Source organism: Malaclemys terrapin, chromosome 7, assembly GCF_027887155.1.
Source record: "Malaclemys terrapin pileata isolate rMalTer1 chromosome 7, rMalTer1.hap1, whole genome shotgun sequence".
Lineage (NCBI taxonomy): Eukaryota > Metazoa > Chordata > Testudines > Emydidae > Malaclemys > Malaclemys terrapin.
The window spans coordinates 10,245,594-10,262,921 of record NC_071511.1 but is presented as its reverse complement, the minus strand read 5'-3'; the positions used below and the strand labels follow the sequence as shown (position 1 = coordinate 10,262,921).

The following is a 17,328-nucleotide window of genomic DNA, read 5'->3' as shown; positions in this document are numbered from 1 at the left end:
GGTATGGATCATACCATGTCCTGGATGGAGAGAGCTCCATTTAAAGCACCCTCTGGTCTTCTAAGCTTTAGGAGATCAATGTACAGTCCTTGAAAGATTCAACTTTTGGCCACAGGATCCTTCAGTCTGCTCTTGATCTGACTTAACCAAAGAAGAAAAAATTGTTTATAATTAGGGCATTGAAGCTGATTTCTTATTATTTTTCTGTATTGCGTTCTCTTTATTACTGGCAATTACTTGCTACTCTTGGATTCCTTCATTGCTGAAATCAGTGGATGGATCATAAGAAAGGGAAACTCCTTATTTCTTGCTAGTAATTTTAATTTCTCATAATAGTCCCTACCATCCATTGTTAAGGGGGTCTGTCCCTCTGTAAGTGGTGGTCTTGTGGCAAGGAGGATTTATCCGTGATCTCCTTACACTGTACCCATTGCCATGGTATCCAAGTGCCTTGAAGACCTGGGCCTGCAAAGTATTGCTGAAACTCCCGTTAAAGTAAATGAGAATTGAGGGCACTCAGCAACGTTCAGAAGTGCTTGGCGCCTGGCAAGATTGAGCTGTCTTTTTACCATGAGATGTAGTTATGCAAATTATGACCTTTAATTGCATTTTGTATTTGGATTCAAGTTGCTAACACGTTCTTTCCAAATGATGTTTTCCAGTACAGTATAATTCTGCTTTGGATATGTCTTTCTATTGATGCTGCAGTGTAGTGTCTTTCCAGCAGAGGGAATGCAGGAGTTGTTGACAAGCCAGAAAAACAGCCCCCATATTCAAAGTGATGGGCAGGATACCAGTCAGTGAGGAGTCCGTATAGGTGGATTTAATTTCTTTGAAGGGTTTGAACCATGTAACTGGATGACAGATTCATCATTAACTAGATGGATTAGAATGTGTATCATGGCTGATGCCTACCTCGAGTAATACTTTTAAAAGCTCATTCCACTGGAGATATTGGACACATCTTGGGTGGAGGAGAGAAATTGGCTTCTGCGGCGGATATTTGCAGAAAGTCATACTTCCACCATATGTTAGCAGAAGTCTCTTTGGATGTGGATTTTGGATGGCGTTCTGAATGTTGCTGTAATCTAGTTTGTCCTTTACCCACCACTAGTTCTGAATCATATCAGCTACTGGGAATCTTCCCTGTGTTTCCTGTAGGACAGTAGGAAGGCTTCACTTGCTCAGCTGCTTGCCACACTTCATTTGCATCTCACTGAAAAAATAAGAGCTGGGGACCTGAAGGCACAATATCATGTTGGGGAGGCATGGTAGTTGTGTTCAAACCCTAAACTTCTGCCCAATCGTCACAAAAAAGGGCAGGTACCGTAAATCTCACTGATCTGGATTGGTACATCTTCTGTGTGACAAACCATTATGTAGGAAGGGAAATGTCCCTTTAATTTTTAATAGCTTTGCAGAGAAGTTTTATTAGGTAATAATCTGGTTCTTAAGTGGATAAAAGATGAGATTAAGGCCCAAGTGATTTTTTTTCTCCAACAGCGGGGGGTGCCCTCTGGAGACACTGTTGCCTTAAAAAGCACAAAACGCCCCTTCTTAATGCTATACGTTTTCAAAAAATGAATGTTTGCAGCATTATTTCAGTGTGTAGGTAGCGAAAGAAGTGTTGGAATAGAGAACGATAGGCGTATTGGAGTAGGAACAGAAAGGGGGAGGTGTGAAAAGTGCTTGGATGGTTTAACGCACATTTTGAAGTTAACTTCTCTGCACATACCAGCTTCAAGAATCTGGATGGCTTTACCTCCTCTTCTGATATTTCCATGAGATTTATATTTAGAAGGAAGAGAGAGAACAAGAGGGTCTCTTGATGATGTTTCTATACCATAATGTCCCCAGTTAAGTTAATTATTTGCAGAACAGATTATTATTGGGGAATAACTGGACTGGTAATGAGACTGGATTGGTCAAGTATCTCCATTTGTCGCTTTAAAAAGATATTTCCCTGACAGTACAATAGACATTTCACTGACAGTTAATAAAGTGGTATGGGATACTACTTGATAATATAATCCTTATGCCACTTTGGTTGCTAAACCCATGAGACCCCCAGGCAATTGTAGACAAATACATTTTGCATTGTTACTTACTTCACTGGTGTCTCAGATGACTAGACAGCATTTCCATCATTTTAAGACATCATGTTAGTGCACTATCTGTGATGCTGTGAGTCTGTATGGAATTGTGACTTGCAGGCATGTTGGGCCTGATTCTGATTTCACTCACTTACTCTGGATATTAAGAGGTGCTGAGCTCTAGCAACCCATCTAAAGTCAATGGGAGCCAGTGGTGCACAGCGCCTCTGGACAGCAGGTGGTTTAGAGCTACATTTGTGTAACTGAGAATAGAATCTGGTCTACTGTGTGGGATTTTCTTTAAATCTTTCATTCCCCCCCCCCCCCCCTTTGGGCTACCAATCTTTGGCTTGTGTAGTAGCAGCTTCTGCCTTCTTTGCAATAAGCATTCCAGTTATTATTGGAGTATCTTCAAATGCTACAGATGCCACTTGGAATTTAGGAAACCCCATTTTTCCAAGGCTTTTATAACTGAATTAACACGCGGTGAAATTTGGCATTCGGATTGGCACCCTGGATTTATTAATCTGGTTAGTCCACTTCCTGTTCGATTTTAAAATGGGGGAGGGGGGGGGAAAGCCCTGATAATTGGGTGGGCTGTAGTGTGTGGTTGGTTAGTTGGTTTGTTTTAAATCACTTTAACTTAAAAATAATTGCTTGGTTTTTCAAATCATTTTCCTTACGTCGTTCTTGTGGGCTGGCACCTTTTTTTATCTCTTCTTGTAAACACATTTCAATTTTATTTATTTTTACTATTGCTACTTGCAGCACTTGAGCAGCTTCTCTTCATAATGTGCTCTGGTCTTTTTTTCCAGGTGAAGTCCATGGGAGGAAACTCCAACTAGTGTCGGTGGGTGCTGGATTAGGCCTATTTTAGAGTCTTCTACCATGTAGTCTTGGCCTTGTGGCTGGGATTCTCGTTCAACTCCCGTTGATTTACAAAATTCCAGCCTATATGTTCACTGTTTTTAATATACATTTCTCCTTCTGTTCTCTTCCTTGAGGGTAATAGCATTTTGTCCACAAGGTTACAGTTAACATTGACTGGACGTGATGGAAGTGTTACAGGAATTCTCCTTCATACGTCTGTATCGAATGCTGGGTACCTCAGAAGAAGTCCCGATGCTGTTATCCCAATTTCAGTCCCACACCAGCTCTGCAGTATTTAATGGCAGAATGTCTCTGTTTCCTTCTTTCCTTTTCCGTTTTTCCCCTTTTTTAATCCCTGAGAAAAGTGGTCAAAAGGAAATGTGAATTTCATATAATCCAGTATAAAGGGATATTGTTTTTCTTCAGGAAACCTTTTTTATAGCATGTAAGACTTGGGGAAAAAATAACAAGCAAAATAAAATGCAATTTGAAATTTGACCTCCAAATACAATACAATGATGATGATTACAGACATTTTCCTCTGAGGAAATAGAGATATTATGTGGTTTGTCTCTTTGGGCAGAATATGCTACATATAGGGCAGGTGAATTGAACAATAAAAATGAAATAGACAGTTGTGGGAAAGCTAAATACTGAGGAAATGATAAAAATTCAATTGACAAAGGAGGCTGTTGCACAAGAGGTATTTGGATACAAGTTTGAGAATGGTACCACTCCCATTTAACTCCGTTAACTACAGCTACTCACATATCTCATTATTGACAATACTGTCGTACAGCACATGTTAGTGTTTTAAGGCCACGTCTCCACTACAGATTTCTGCCAGCATAGTTATGTCAATCCAGGGGCATGAAGAGGTGTGATGTCTGACTGACATAGCTGCACTGACAGAAGCCCCTAGTGTAAATGCAGTAACACTGGCAAAACTGTGCTTTTGCTGGTATCGTTTATTTTGGCCAGGGGGTAGGGGAATAAGCAATATCCGCAAAGGCATAGTTTTGCCAGGGTAAGATGAGTCTGCCCTAGAAGTGCTTTGCCGGTATAGTATATCAGTCTACCTATACCAGCAAATCACTCCTTTCGCCCACATGGCCTCCGCTGCAGAACTATTCTTTACAATAACTGTTCTTTTTAATGGGACTTATAAAATGGTGCTCAAAACACACACAATAATATATAATAAATATATTGCTTATAGTACTGAACTCAGGTTTTTATGTGAATACATATGTGTAAGAAATTCATATTAATGTCATCTGAAGTATAATAATAATTAATAATACTCAGCATTTATACAGTGCTTTTCATCTGCAGATTGCAAATGCTTTACAACTATGCTAGGTAGTCGTGTCCCCATTGTCATAGATGGGTAAATGTAGGCAGAGGGAGGTTGGTTGATTTCTTGCCTAAGGTCACGCAGAGTCAACAGCGATACCTGGATTCTATTTCCAGCTCTTTGATTCACTGTCCAGTGATCTGTCCAGTGTACTACTGCTCTGCACCTTAAAATATTTGTACATTGACTTGGTTCTCCACTCTGGGGTGGATTTTAACCCACACAAACAATCCAACTCCTTGTGCCACAGATACTATTGTATAGAATACAAAGTGAGGTCTAATGGAGGCTTGGTGATTTGTCTTTTTTTAAATTTTATTTTATTTTATTTATTTTTTAAATAACCAATGCGCTTGGACACTTACCATATTTAAGACCAGCATGTAAGGAAGCCAGACAGAGCTGTGTATGTTGACTTATTAAGTTCTCTCTAGTATTTTAAAAATCAATTGCACTTAAAGAATTTACAACTTTGGAGTTTAATAACCTTACAGAACTTCATATATCTAGCTATACTCCTATGAATAGCACATACACACTTCCTTAGTTTTTTTTTTTTTTTGTTACACTACATCTTGCATTACTTACCTAGCCTTACATGGCACAGACAAAGCTGTTTGCATGTTGGGATAAATATTTTTTGATTAATGACATGACTTGTAATCAGGAGTGTCTTATCAGCAGCTTTTCAAAATTTGACATTTCTTCATGGAATGTGCCAGGGGTGGAAATTTAGCACTCAGTAAATGCTGTTAGAGTTGAATTCCACACACATGAATTATGACAAGTTAGGCTGACTGTTCTGTGGTTTGTTGTGTCTGGTTTGGTTCCTACTTTTAAAGTTGCAGTTGCATTTGGTCATTTGAAGCTTATTTTCATAGTCTGGCCAAACCAGCAGGATCCCAGTGCACTGCAGGGGAACATAAAACATCAGCCTTTTAGCTGAAGTGCTCAATAGATAAGAATTTTAAGTCTCTGTTGCATCATGCACTATGTCTTGTAGGCTTATTTGGTCTACTCCATTTGATTTAATTTAGATATTGAAGTATTTCTCCTTATTCAATAGTCAAAAGAAAGTGCTGTACATTATATTCCCCCCATGCCCCGCGATTCTTTCAAGGCAAGATGGTTGGAAGTTTTGAAAAAAATCTGTAATGTTCTTTCCAAACATGAAATAAACTTAGTGTTTTCAAAGTGTTAAAATGGATTTTGTGCTGTGTTGCTTTATATGTGGAATTAGTCAAAAATAATCTCTCACTAGGATTTAGTTTAGTTTTATTTGTGTTTTTGTTTTTCTATTTACTAAATGTAAAGAATAAATTTCAACCTTGTAAAGATTGTGGAATCCAGATGCAAGAGATTCCATCCTTGTACTGAATTAGTAGATTATTCAGTAGAGTTGCCCGAACGGGACACAAAAATAGTCTATGGATCTTCATTTCCCTTGTGCAGTGTTGCAAATATAAAGTGTAATTCATTGGCTGCTATTACAAATATCCACTGATGTGCTGACGTGTAGACATCTCTCTTGTTAAAAGGTTTGGTTTACTACTTGTTTGTACTGGAAAGACTGAAAATCGCTTGGGAGACAGAGGTTCTGTTTGGATGGCTTTCTTGGGAGATAAGGAAAACTATAGGGAAGTGGCTTGCTTGCATCTTGCACTGGAATGCTGGCAGTTCTGGAGGTTAGCCTTTGGTGGCATGGCTGTTGTCACAGTCTTTTTTAGAACCAGTGACAAGTGACTAAGATAGCAGCACAATATAGATTAAAAGGATAAGAAATTGAAAACCTGCCACAAAAGGTCTTACTGTAACAATAAAAAGGGAGCTGACGGGATAAGTGAAATGTTTTAGTCATAAAGGTAACATGTTTATAAGTGGTTTTTTTTTTTTTTTTTTTTTAAATGTCATTTTACTTGTTTCCGAAGATAGTTTGGCTTGCTAAGATGTGTATCTAAGGGCCCGTTTTCATGGTACTAAGCGGATTTGTGCACCGAAGGTAATGACCTTTTACTGAATGTCTTTCAAACACTACTTTAGAATGTGCACCTAATTTACAATAATGTTGCACTCCTCTAAACTCCTTCTGGTTGAGGATAGTAAAAATTTTGTAAGTCTGTCAACACCCAGCGAAATAGCTTTCACTTTTAAGTTTTTAAGTTCACCTGAGACATCTTGAGCCTGATTTTCATCCTTCTCCCCCCCCCCCCCACCCAAAGGTACTGCTCACCCACCTTTCTAGCCGAAGTCAGTGGGAGCTGCAGGTAGTCAGCATCTCTGAAAATTGTGATAGGTGTGTAAAAAGTTGGTCTCACATAACTTGTGATACCCCGAGTTAGTGTATACTTTTAAAAATTTTGGCCCAAGGCTGTGTGGCAGTGTGGGGCATAGAACTCAGAGTTACAGACTGTCTCCAAATCAGTCCTTTGAGTTCAATGGGATTTAAAGATGTGTTCAATTTTTTTCTTAAAAACTGATGCATTCATGAGTGGGGGCTCTGATTTTAACCACTAGATAGTGCTTTTGTGCCTGGTAGCAGACAAGCCCAGTCATACTGTATTTGTGTCACTAAGTCTGTGAGTTTTGACTGTGCAACTAGTGAGATATGCAATTGATTATTCTTTCTCTTGTTATTGAAATCAAAACACTTGCTACTGTCCTTGAACGTTAGGCTGGGAAGGATTGCATTCCCATGATGCAGCTGGTGGAATTCTGCAGGGTACTGTGGGATTTCCTATGTTTTCTATAGCACATCCGAGATGCTGCTCAGAACACTTGGTACACATTCCAACAGGTGAAGCCAGTTTATCATTTCTCAAAAAAATTGATTTTTTTTGTGTGTGTTTTTGATTCAAGGATGAGTTTAGGCCAGAAAACTTAGGTTTGGGGCCAGCTTTCAGACACTCCAGGTGGTGGTGGTGGTGGTGGTTGGATCAATATAAGAATAAGAACCATTTGCAAAATTTAGATCCCTGGTTTAGATTTTTAATTACAACCCCTTCCTACCACATCCTGTCCTAATGTGTAGGGATGTTTTTGAAGCACTGTTTTGGGTCAGTCTGTTTGTTAAGCAAGGCTCAATTAAAAATAAGAGGGGAAAAGTGGGCCAGATCCTCAGCTGGTGTAACTCTGTTTAGCTTTGTTGACTTCGGTGAATTTAAATCAGCTGGGGATCTGGTCCAGTGACTAGACTGCTCGACAAATACTGGTGCTGAGTGTGCATGCCCTCCATCAGGGACCATCTTCAGTGGGGAAAAAGAGGAGCAGAAGTGATATGAAGGGGCAGGATGACACACATGCAAATATATAAAACACAACCGAGAGGTCCGTGGTTTGCATGTGATGAGACAATGAGGTGCTGCAGGCCTGGGGAGAAGAATGATTCATGCTCTTGTTGGAGGGGTGCTGAATTGCATGGGAGTCTGGGGAAGGGATCCAGGGCCTTGCGCCCCAAGTTCATTTCTGGAACAGATCAGTGTTTACTGTTAATCGTTTGTGTTAAAGTCATGCCTGGGAGCCCCCCATAATGAACTGGGGCCCTGTGGTTCAGTGCCCAAAACAAACACACAACCAAGAGATGGTCCAAGTCCTAGAGTTTAGGGATCATAATGTCAGTCTAGCTCTTTAGTTCGGGACTTTTTTTGTTTTGTTTTGTTTTTTCTTTGTCTTTTACAGTAGTGAGCAGAATGATCCATCTGTTTGGTAGCTCATATGAATTGACCTGGTTGTATCAGTTCAGTTCCTGATGCCAGAGCACCCTCTTCATCAAGACCCACCATCAAAAAGGGAACGAATTAATATATCCATAACTATCTAGTGTTCATTTATGGCTATATATAGCTGAGGAGGGATGGAGATAGAAAAATGGAATAACAGGTAGCTGCAGTAAAACCCACTGGATATAGGCTTCTTCTGCAGCATCCTGTAGACAAGGCTGTCAGATACAATATGTAGTAACTGAGTGGTAGGAGTGCTGATTGAACTTCAGTCTGCTGGGTGGACTGCACTGCGCCTTTTATGACCACTGTTCTGCTTTCAAAAATGAAGAAAAGCGTAACTTCTTCCACTGGGTGAGGGGGAAAGAGTGTTCTCGAGAATTTCCTCTTTAACATGTCCCCTGTTGAAATGGTGAATTTATATACCTCACCATGCCTAAAGAGTGTGCATGCATGTCTCGTTTTGAATGTATAAGAATCATTATATTTCAACAGAATTTTTCATCTCACCTCTCCGTGTTTATACAGCTAAGGCACTTTTTACTTTCCAACCCTCAACATCTGGAACTCAGGTTCTATTATTAAAAAAATAAGAGGTTAAAATCTGCATGAAATGCCAATATCGCTACACATGCCAGAATTTTTAGCTTATGTCTGGTATCCTTTTAAAATCTCAGAAGTTTTAAGTAGTCGTAGATTTAGTAGCTGCCTTTTTCCACCATGTCTCTTATGGTAGCCATCTTGAAATCTTAGCCATTTGTTCAGTTAGACACCTTTCTAACTTGAGGATAAAACTAAAATGAATAATCCAAATTAAGAATGAAAAGGAGAGCAAGAAAAGTAGCTCATATGCAGAGCTTCATGCAGTTACTGCCTTTGTGTTGCTGGGTTGTCTCATTGAAAGGATTATTGCTTTATGGTCATCATGGGCTTGATTTTTTCAAAGGTTAGGGTCCTACTACTTCAGTTATTCCTCTGGGTGCTGAGCGCACGTGGAAATCAGGCCCCATGTTTGTACAGCATTTAGGGCCAAATGTTTGGGGGGGAAAAATCTAGCTCCAAGCTCTTCAAAGTGCTTAGCACCCACAATTAGGGCTAAACTTGGAGGGGAAAAAATCGGCTCCCACTTGGCCACCTCAATAAGGGTAAGTGGTACCCATTGTGATACTCAATGCTAGGTTTTCAAAAGAACCTAACATCCTATGTGCCACTCTTTTAGTGCCGACATGAGAACTAAGCATACTTGAAAATCTGTTTTGTGTTGCTGGTGCTGAGTGCTTCTGAAAATTCCGGTGAAGGTAGAGAAACTGTCCCTACCTCTGTCCTATTTTTATACTTTATATAGCATTTGCAAAAAAAAAAAAAAAAAAAAAAAAAGCGGGGGGTGGGAAATCAGTTGAGTGAATTAAAGACGTGTGTATAGGGGAGGGAGGCAGTGGGCAAAATGAAGCGTGCTTCTTCCTATTACATGCCATAACCTGTTTTTAACACATAGGCACTCGGCCTTATGGGACCCAGAAATAATAGAAACATCTGTGCAAGCCACATGGCATGCTTCTGGTGATAGCCTCGGTTGTGAGGAACTCTGTTCTAATTGCAAATCAAAGCTATATGGATTATTCTTGAGTCGGCATCAAAAAGTTGAGGTAGATCCTAGCTGATTGCTCGGGGGTGCTGATGACAAATCTTCCGGCCTGTTGTAAAATTTCCTCTGGAAACAATCCATATAAGAATTGAAAGGCTGTTTTGAGCACTGTTGCCTAGATCAGCAATTTGTAAACAGAAAGCTGGTTAGCATTATATTAGTGCATGCATATCTTATGACTGTATTTAAAGAATCTAATGATTTATCAGGAAACCGAAGCACTGCAATCCAGTTGTGATGGAATATACCCAGGTTCACATCCTACACACTACTGTAATAAGCTTTGTACAAGATATGCCTTGTAAGGTATCCTTTGAAAACTCATAATTTGCTGGTCAGGACTGGGTAAAATATGTGTGGCAACATTGTATGTGAAGTGATAAGATTCTCCTGTATGGTGTTATTAATACGTGTTCCAAACCCCACAGCTCTGGTCAAACAGAAGTCGGCAAATAGATCTGTTCTAAACAAAGAAATGTGTGCTTGCCTTAATTTGCATTTAAGCTGTAAACAGAGTCATCAAGCAGGAAGGGAAAACAAAGGAAACTCAAACGGGTGGAAAAAAACACAAAAACACCAGGGAACATCCTTCCACGCAGACACTCATGGTTCTCAGTTTGAAACGTTTTTCAAGAGGGGGACTACAACTGTAAAAAGGAGGGACAAACATCCTAAGGGTCAGTCCCTATCTCTCCCTCCCCATTGCATTCTCAAAGGAAGACAAAGGAAATGGCCATCAGACTTTGGGTGGAGGGTGTGACCTGAAGAGTTCGGTCCGTAATCTTGCTGGGAGCATGTGGTGAGAAATTTTGCTTAAATCTAGTATGCTTTGTAAAGTTAGGTATCAGGAAATGTCTTGTCTTTATTTTTCTTGTAACCATTTCTGACTTTTGTGTCTCATTACTTGTACTCACCTAATCTGTTTTTGTAGTTAAAATAACAAAACACGTTTATTCTCTAATTCAGTTTGCTTAAATGAAGGTGTCTGGATAACTTTGTTTAGAATAACAAGCTAGTGTTTATTATTCCCTTAAAGGAATAACAGCCTTAATGTATTTGAACTATCCAGGAGATGGCTGGGCAGTGCAAAACAGTATATTTCTGGGGAAAGTCCCAGGGGTCACCCTGCAGTATTGAGGTCACCCTGCAGTATAGCCAAGGGCGGTGGGAGCAAAGGTGTGGCTGGCAGGCTGCAGTTACACAAACTCCATGCTGGTGACTGTGTCTCCAGGTTGGAGACTATAACAGCAAAGCATTTCAAGACACCCCAGGTTACGGGGCAGGGGTGACACAGGTCCCCCACTGGTCGGAATATCATACCAGTGTCCGGTATTAACAGGTATCAGTTCTGAATTAGTGGGGTTCTATTTTAATTTACACATTTATTAACTTGTTGAGAAACAAGCACTTTTTAAAATGCAAATAATATTCTCTTTATTTTGCTGCTGGATGGTGATGTTTGGTAAACAGCCTGATTGTTAGGCTTTGGCCTTGGGGAACTTGCAGCTGCTCCATCCATGTTCCCTCTAGACACTTGTGCAAAGTGGGGATTGCTGAAGGGGGAAGATAAACAAACAAGAAAATGGTGTAGATATTATCTCTGCTTGTAACCTGTTTGAATGCAGTAATTATTTGTAAGGACAGATCCCAGTTTTGGACTATGCATTTTACAGACACTGTATTGTTTTAAACAGATTCACAAGTCAGCAAGCTGGGTATTAATTATCAGGAATGCCTATATTTTAATATGTAAATAGGAAAGGGTGATGGTTTTAATCTTTTTTCCAATGGTACCCAGGGTGGTAATGACAGTTTTTAAATTCCAGTGACAACAGATTGTATATGGCACAATTAATGTTTCAACACTTCCAGTATCTTCTTTGAAATACTTTAATGTTTTAATTTATTGTACGTCTCGCTTAAGGCTGAGAATGGGATATATTCACAGCTTAATTGGTGGAAAGATGATTTATTGTAATTTAAAACTGATTTTAAAAAAATTGTGTACACACATACACACTTTTATTTATTTGGAGGGATACATTGAAAATTGATACAAAAGTGTGTGTGTGTGTGTGTGTGTGTGTGTGCGCGTGCATGGTGTGGCTGAGAGAAAAATCATTGGATAAAATAGTCTAATGCGGTTTCATTGCGGTTGATGCACTTTAACGGGTAATGAAGCATAAAAAGGATTAAAGTCCCACCTTTAATCGGGATATAGAAACTGAACGTCAAATATAGTTTCAGGCTTTTTTTGAGCAAAAGCTGATTTTAGTGAAAATCCAGCTGGGGTGGGGGAGATAGGATCGCGTGTGCACCAGCAGCTGCCACTGGAACGTAACGAGAAGAGTCTTTTCCTCCGGAGCAATATTCTGAAAAGCAGGTGATCTGGTGGCTTTGCCACATATTCCAAACAGGAGGCAGGCATATACCGGTGGTGATTTTGATCACCCTGCTGTGCTAGCCATGGTTGCCCAGTTGTCTGTTTCTCCCACAAACACCATCCCAGGCGGCTCCACAAGCATGGGGGTGAGGAGGGGCTCTCCCTGCTATCAGCCTTTTCCTCGTTCATATCCTTCCTTAAAGCTCCACTCTGCTGTGATGCGCACAGAATAGTGACTTCTGCTCGCCGCTGGGCAGGTAGCTTGTTGCGATTTACTGTGACTGCTGCTGCTGATTGGCTTATAACAGCTATGAATGGTGCACACATTCCAAAACATTCTGTGTGAAATCCTAGCCTCAGTGAAGTCACCGCTCATTGACTTCAGTGGGGGCAAGGATTACTGTTACATCCTCTCCCAACCTGTCATGCCTTTTTTCAGAAGGCAAGCTCTTTGAGCAGAGACTGTTGTTTACTACGGGTGAGGTTTTCAAAAGTCTGCTTCATATGTTTGTGCAATACCTAGTGCTGAATGGTCCCAACCTGGTTGAGGCCTCTTGGAGTTACCACAGTGAAAACAATGAATGAGTATGATTACCTCCAGGGTTCTGGTCTGACTCCCAGCTTAATGTATGTGTGGGAGACCTTCTGAAATGACTTGCATTTTCTTCCAAAGCCCCAGCAAGAGCTTAATGTCTCTTGGGACATAAATTGTCACATTTTCAAAATGTGTTTAAAAATAAATTCTAAGCCTCTGAAGTTAATTTTCGGTAGGTTCAAGGTTGTGGCCAGTGCAGTGCACAATAATCAGAGGATCTTGGCCTGCGCACCATTTGACCAGTCCATTTTCACTGGTTCTGTTGTGTTCTCTTCTATATAGATCCCCATGCTCCTAAAGGAAAATAAAAATAGCCTTATGAAACCAGCCACTGTCCCAGATTTCAGGTCTTAGGTGGCAAATATGAGACACCTTGGATTCTGTCTCTAGACGTGGGCTCTGCAGTAGAGCGATGATCTGATGGTTAGGGCACTAGCCTAGAACTTGGGAGATAGGAGTTAAAGTCCCTGATCCACTCCAGGCTTCTTGTGACATTGGGCAGGTTACTTAGCTAACTCTCTATGCCTTGGTTCCCTGTCTGTATAATGGGGATAATAGCACTTTCCTGCTTCAGAGGTGTTGGAGGGGATAAAATACACTGGAGGTTGTGAGATGCTCAACTATTACAGTAACAGGCGCCTGAGTGATCCTGCACAAACACAGTGCATGTAAGCTCTAGCTCAACTACAGACCTGTGAGTGTATCCAACAGGCTCAGTAATAAACCTAGCTTTCCTATGCATTTCTGAAATACTTCCTTAAGAAACCTTGAAAATATATATAAAAAAAATATAGCTTGATCAAAGATTAAGGTCACTTTTGGCCTGCAGGTAATGCAGAATATTTGAGTCTCTGTTTAGTGTAAGTGGTTGCGAACAAACTTTTGGGTTTACTCGTGTTATCCAGAGCAATCTAGTAATAGGAGCTTTTCTGGACAATGTAACACGTTTTCTGCTTCCATGCATTTTATATGAGAAATGGAAGCTCTAATACTTTTTGCAGCAGGGAAAGGAGAAGCCCCTTTGGTTAGGGAAGTACCTTTTCTTTGTCCCATGATATTCCATTCAGGTATTGTCTGAGAGTTTTTATATCAGCGTGCCTCAGGAAAACTTGGTTTGGAGTGTAGTTGTAGCCTTGTTGGTCCCAAGATATTTGAGAGACAAAGAGTTTGAGGTAATGGTTTTTTTTTTATTGGACCAACTTCTGTTGGCGAAAGAGACAAGCTTTCGAGCTTACACAGAGCTCTTCAAGTTTAAGAAAAATTTGGTAGCCTGCCAAAATAATTAAACACATGAATATTTGAAAGCTGGGGTCATGCTGCTGCCCAAGCAACATCCAATACTGCCCAGGGAATGCAGCTCTAGTGCAGGGGTCAAAGGTCGAAATGGAGAACGATAGCCATGTCAGGTGGGCATGTCTCTGTGAGGCACTACATGCATCACATAAAGCAGAATTCTCTCCCCCTAGTCTATTCAGTCCCTCAGACCCCCTTCCTCTGGCTGGCAGGTCAGTTCTGCTGTGTCTGATGTCACTCACCTAGTTTTACCGGTTGGACCCGTAAAGCTGTCACTCTCACTTGCCCAGGCCCTGATTCAGGAAAAATAATAATAATAGATTCATGCATTCCAAGGCCAAAAGGGATCATTGTGGTCATCTGATCTGACCTGTATAACACAGGCAATAGAACGTCCCCAAAATAATTCCTAGAGCAGAACTTTTTCTAAAAAAGTCCAGCCTTGATTTAAAAATTGCCAGTGATGGAGGATCCGCCACAACCTATGGTAAATTTGTTCCAAAGATTAACTGCCCGTACTGTTAACAATTTACACCTTATTTCTACATAGCATATAGGCGGGTGCTTAAGTTCCATTGAAGCCAATGGGATTTAAGCATGTGATTAATTCAGGACAGCAATTAATTACATGCATGAGACCCAGATAATGCTTCTCTTTGGACCAGGCTCCAGGACAGTAGGGTTTTACCCAGCCTGGATGAGACGCTTTGTTAATGAAGACGATCTAAAGTGGTTTCAAAGTAACTTTATTCTACACACTAACTAAACAGTCATTTTACTAATAAACAGCATCCTTAGAGCTAAGCCTAAACTCAAATATGTTACTATTAGTAGGGGGAAAAAACAAATTTGTACTTTCTTAACTGCTGAAGTATCCCATGTGCAAGTTTTACCTCTCCTCTTCCCTCCCCCCAGTATCAAACAGTTTTTTACATGTTTTTCCTTAGAAGAAAGATGATTGCTAAAGAGAGATTTTGTTTTGTTAAGGTTTTGTCAGGATGAAGTGAGCAAAGGGAGGATAAACATCTGACAAACTTAATGACCCTGTTTCATTTTGATAGTGCAGAAGTAGGTTAAAATCTCTTAAAGTCCTGAAACAGCACTCTGTTTTCTAACAGAGTATCTGCTAGGGTGTTGACTAATTTTGGTATTGAAAATGAACATAAACTTATAAATCAGCAGAGCAAATTAGATACTTGAAATAATAGCACCTTTTAAAAACGCTGCCTTCCTGCCTTTAGTTTCAATTTTATTTATAGCAAAAAAAAAAAAAAAATCTTTATATGACAAAATAACATTTGATTTATTGCAAGAATATTTCAATAGGGGTTTTTCCCCACCTCCAGCATTTATACTTTCCTCTTTGTTTTCAAGTTCAGGGAAGTGGTGGGCTTGGGCTTAGTTCTAGCTAAGTGAAGTTTTAAAACATGTTTTTGTCTTTCAGTCAATCTCCTGAGAACCACTTTCTGAGTGATTCCAGCTTCCGAATATGGTTCCCATGGTAGGGGTTTTGATCCCTTGCCAGATTTGCCCTGAGCCATGAGTGAATATGTGTAATGCCCACAAGTAAAACTGGTGAGTCAACTAACCCAAGTCTGTAGTTGTTTTTTTCCCCCGCTTGTTACTTGGTATGCTTTTGTTTTTTTAGTATTGTTTGTGCTTAAAAATATGTCACTAGTTTTCTGCTGTATAATATTATATAAGAATCTGATTTAATAATAGAAAAAAACTCCAAAGCTTACATGAAAATGCAAGATGTTATAGATGTTTGGTGGTGGGGTTGGCATTTTGTGGTATAAACAGGCATGGTCTAAGCAAGGCTTTGCAGGCACTGCACGTCACAATTAAATATGGATATGTAGAGGCCTTTTTCCATGGCATCGGTCTTGCTTTGCTTCCAAAGGAGCCATAACCAGAAAACCATTAGCTATCACTGTTTTGCCTTGCTTCTATCCCAGTGACAAAATGGTATCACTGGTACACACGAGAGCTGTCTTCTCACATATGCCTGCCTTGTTAGCTTGGCATCCCGTAGCGCAAAGTTTCCCATTGTTCAAGGTGAAACCCTAGATACCAAGCTTGGTTTCTCTACTGATGTGCGTGATCCAGCCAAGTCAACTGGTGGGTGGGGGTGTGCCTGTTTCTCTGTTAATGAAAGGTTGCCATTTGCCCCTGTTGTTGTCCATATGCAGTCCCCATTGTGACGCCTTACCTGTAGATGTGGAGTAATCCGGTTAGGCCCCTTTTGGGACTGGGCTGTCAGTTCCACTCTGTGAATTGGCTTGCAGTTGGTGCAGAAGGAGTATTGGAGCTAGTACTTTGAATTCCTCCCCGCAGCTCCACCAGCGTGCAGAGCAAAGTCACTAACAAACTGAGATCACTCACCTGGCACATCCCTTTTCTCTTTACTCCCGTCCCATGTCCCGCCTTTTACTTATGAACTGGGCGGGAGGGGGACAAAAAGTCAGGAAAACAGGAATCATTTTATTTGCAAGAAAATTAAAGGATATGAATAAGGAGGCTTTTAAAAGCAGGAAATATGAGTAATTAATTTGCATTGAAGATGGGGATATAAATTGTTTCTTGAAAATAAATTTGGGTTTCTGGCACATGTTTAATAATATCCCTCTGTGTATTTGGAAACCCATTTCAATTCAAAGATTATAAAAACACAGACATTCACACATGAGTGAATTGTGTTTTTTTTTTTTTTTTTTTTTAAGGTTCTGTGCTTCTTTCCCTCCCCCCACAGAGGTAGCATAATTACCATGTCATTTAGCAAAGATTATAATAACTGCTCAATTTTTACCGACTGGTGTAATAAACCGTTGAATAATCCCATATGGCATCTCAAAGTATGTGTGTGTGAGAGAGATTTCTACCAGTTCCTTCATATATGAATTACCAACCTTGCTAATGTGACTGAGATCCTAAAATGGGGAGCAATTCCAGATTTCTCCAGTAATGTCTAGCTGGGCAAGAAAATTCTCAGTGCTCCATAGCAAACTGGTCTTTTGACTTTAGTGATGGTGCTAGCTAATTAATTTAGTTTCCAATAAAGCAGGCATAGAAAACTTGTATAGGTATATGGAAGATATTCTTTCCCTTCGTAAAGCTCTCCTTCTGTATTTACTTAAATCTCCTATAATAACCATAAATATAGAATTTGTGGAGTCTGAGTCCTGCTGTGAAAGACTTTAATAAAGATCTAGGCCTCTCTGAGCATGGCATAGGCTAAGTGCAACAGCATATGCTATTATGATAACCCTGTGGCATTACCTGTAATGGGACTCTGTGTCTGTTCTTAGAAATAACACCCAGAAGAACGGAGAGACTTTAAAATGTATCCTTGAGAGAATAGGTTGAATTATGAAAG

The 17,328-nt window shown here is 40.1% G+C and overlaps 1 protein-coding gene across 12 annotated transcripts in view; it reads left to right on the top strand.

Moving 5' to 3' along the window:
• FOXP1 (forkhead box P1) overlaps positions 1-17,328 on the top strand; it is a 508,113-nt gene that overhangs the window by 43,684 nt on the left and 447,101 nt on the right. For 9 of the 12 annotated variants that reach the window (XM_054033882.1, XM_054033896.1, XM_054033890.1 and 6 more), the window contains one exon: positions 15,397-15,527. The exons of the other annotated variants lie outside the window; for them this stretch is intronic. The gene's annotated coding sequence lies outside the window, so the exon portion shown is untranslated. The remainder of the gene's footprint in view (positions 1-15,396; positions 15,528-17,328) is intronic. 12 annotated transcript variants of the gene reach the window in all.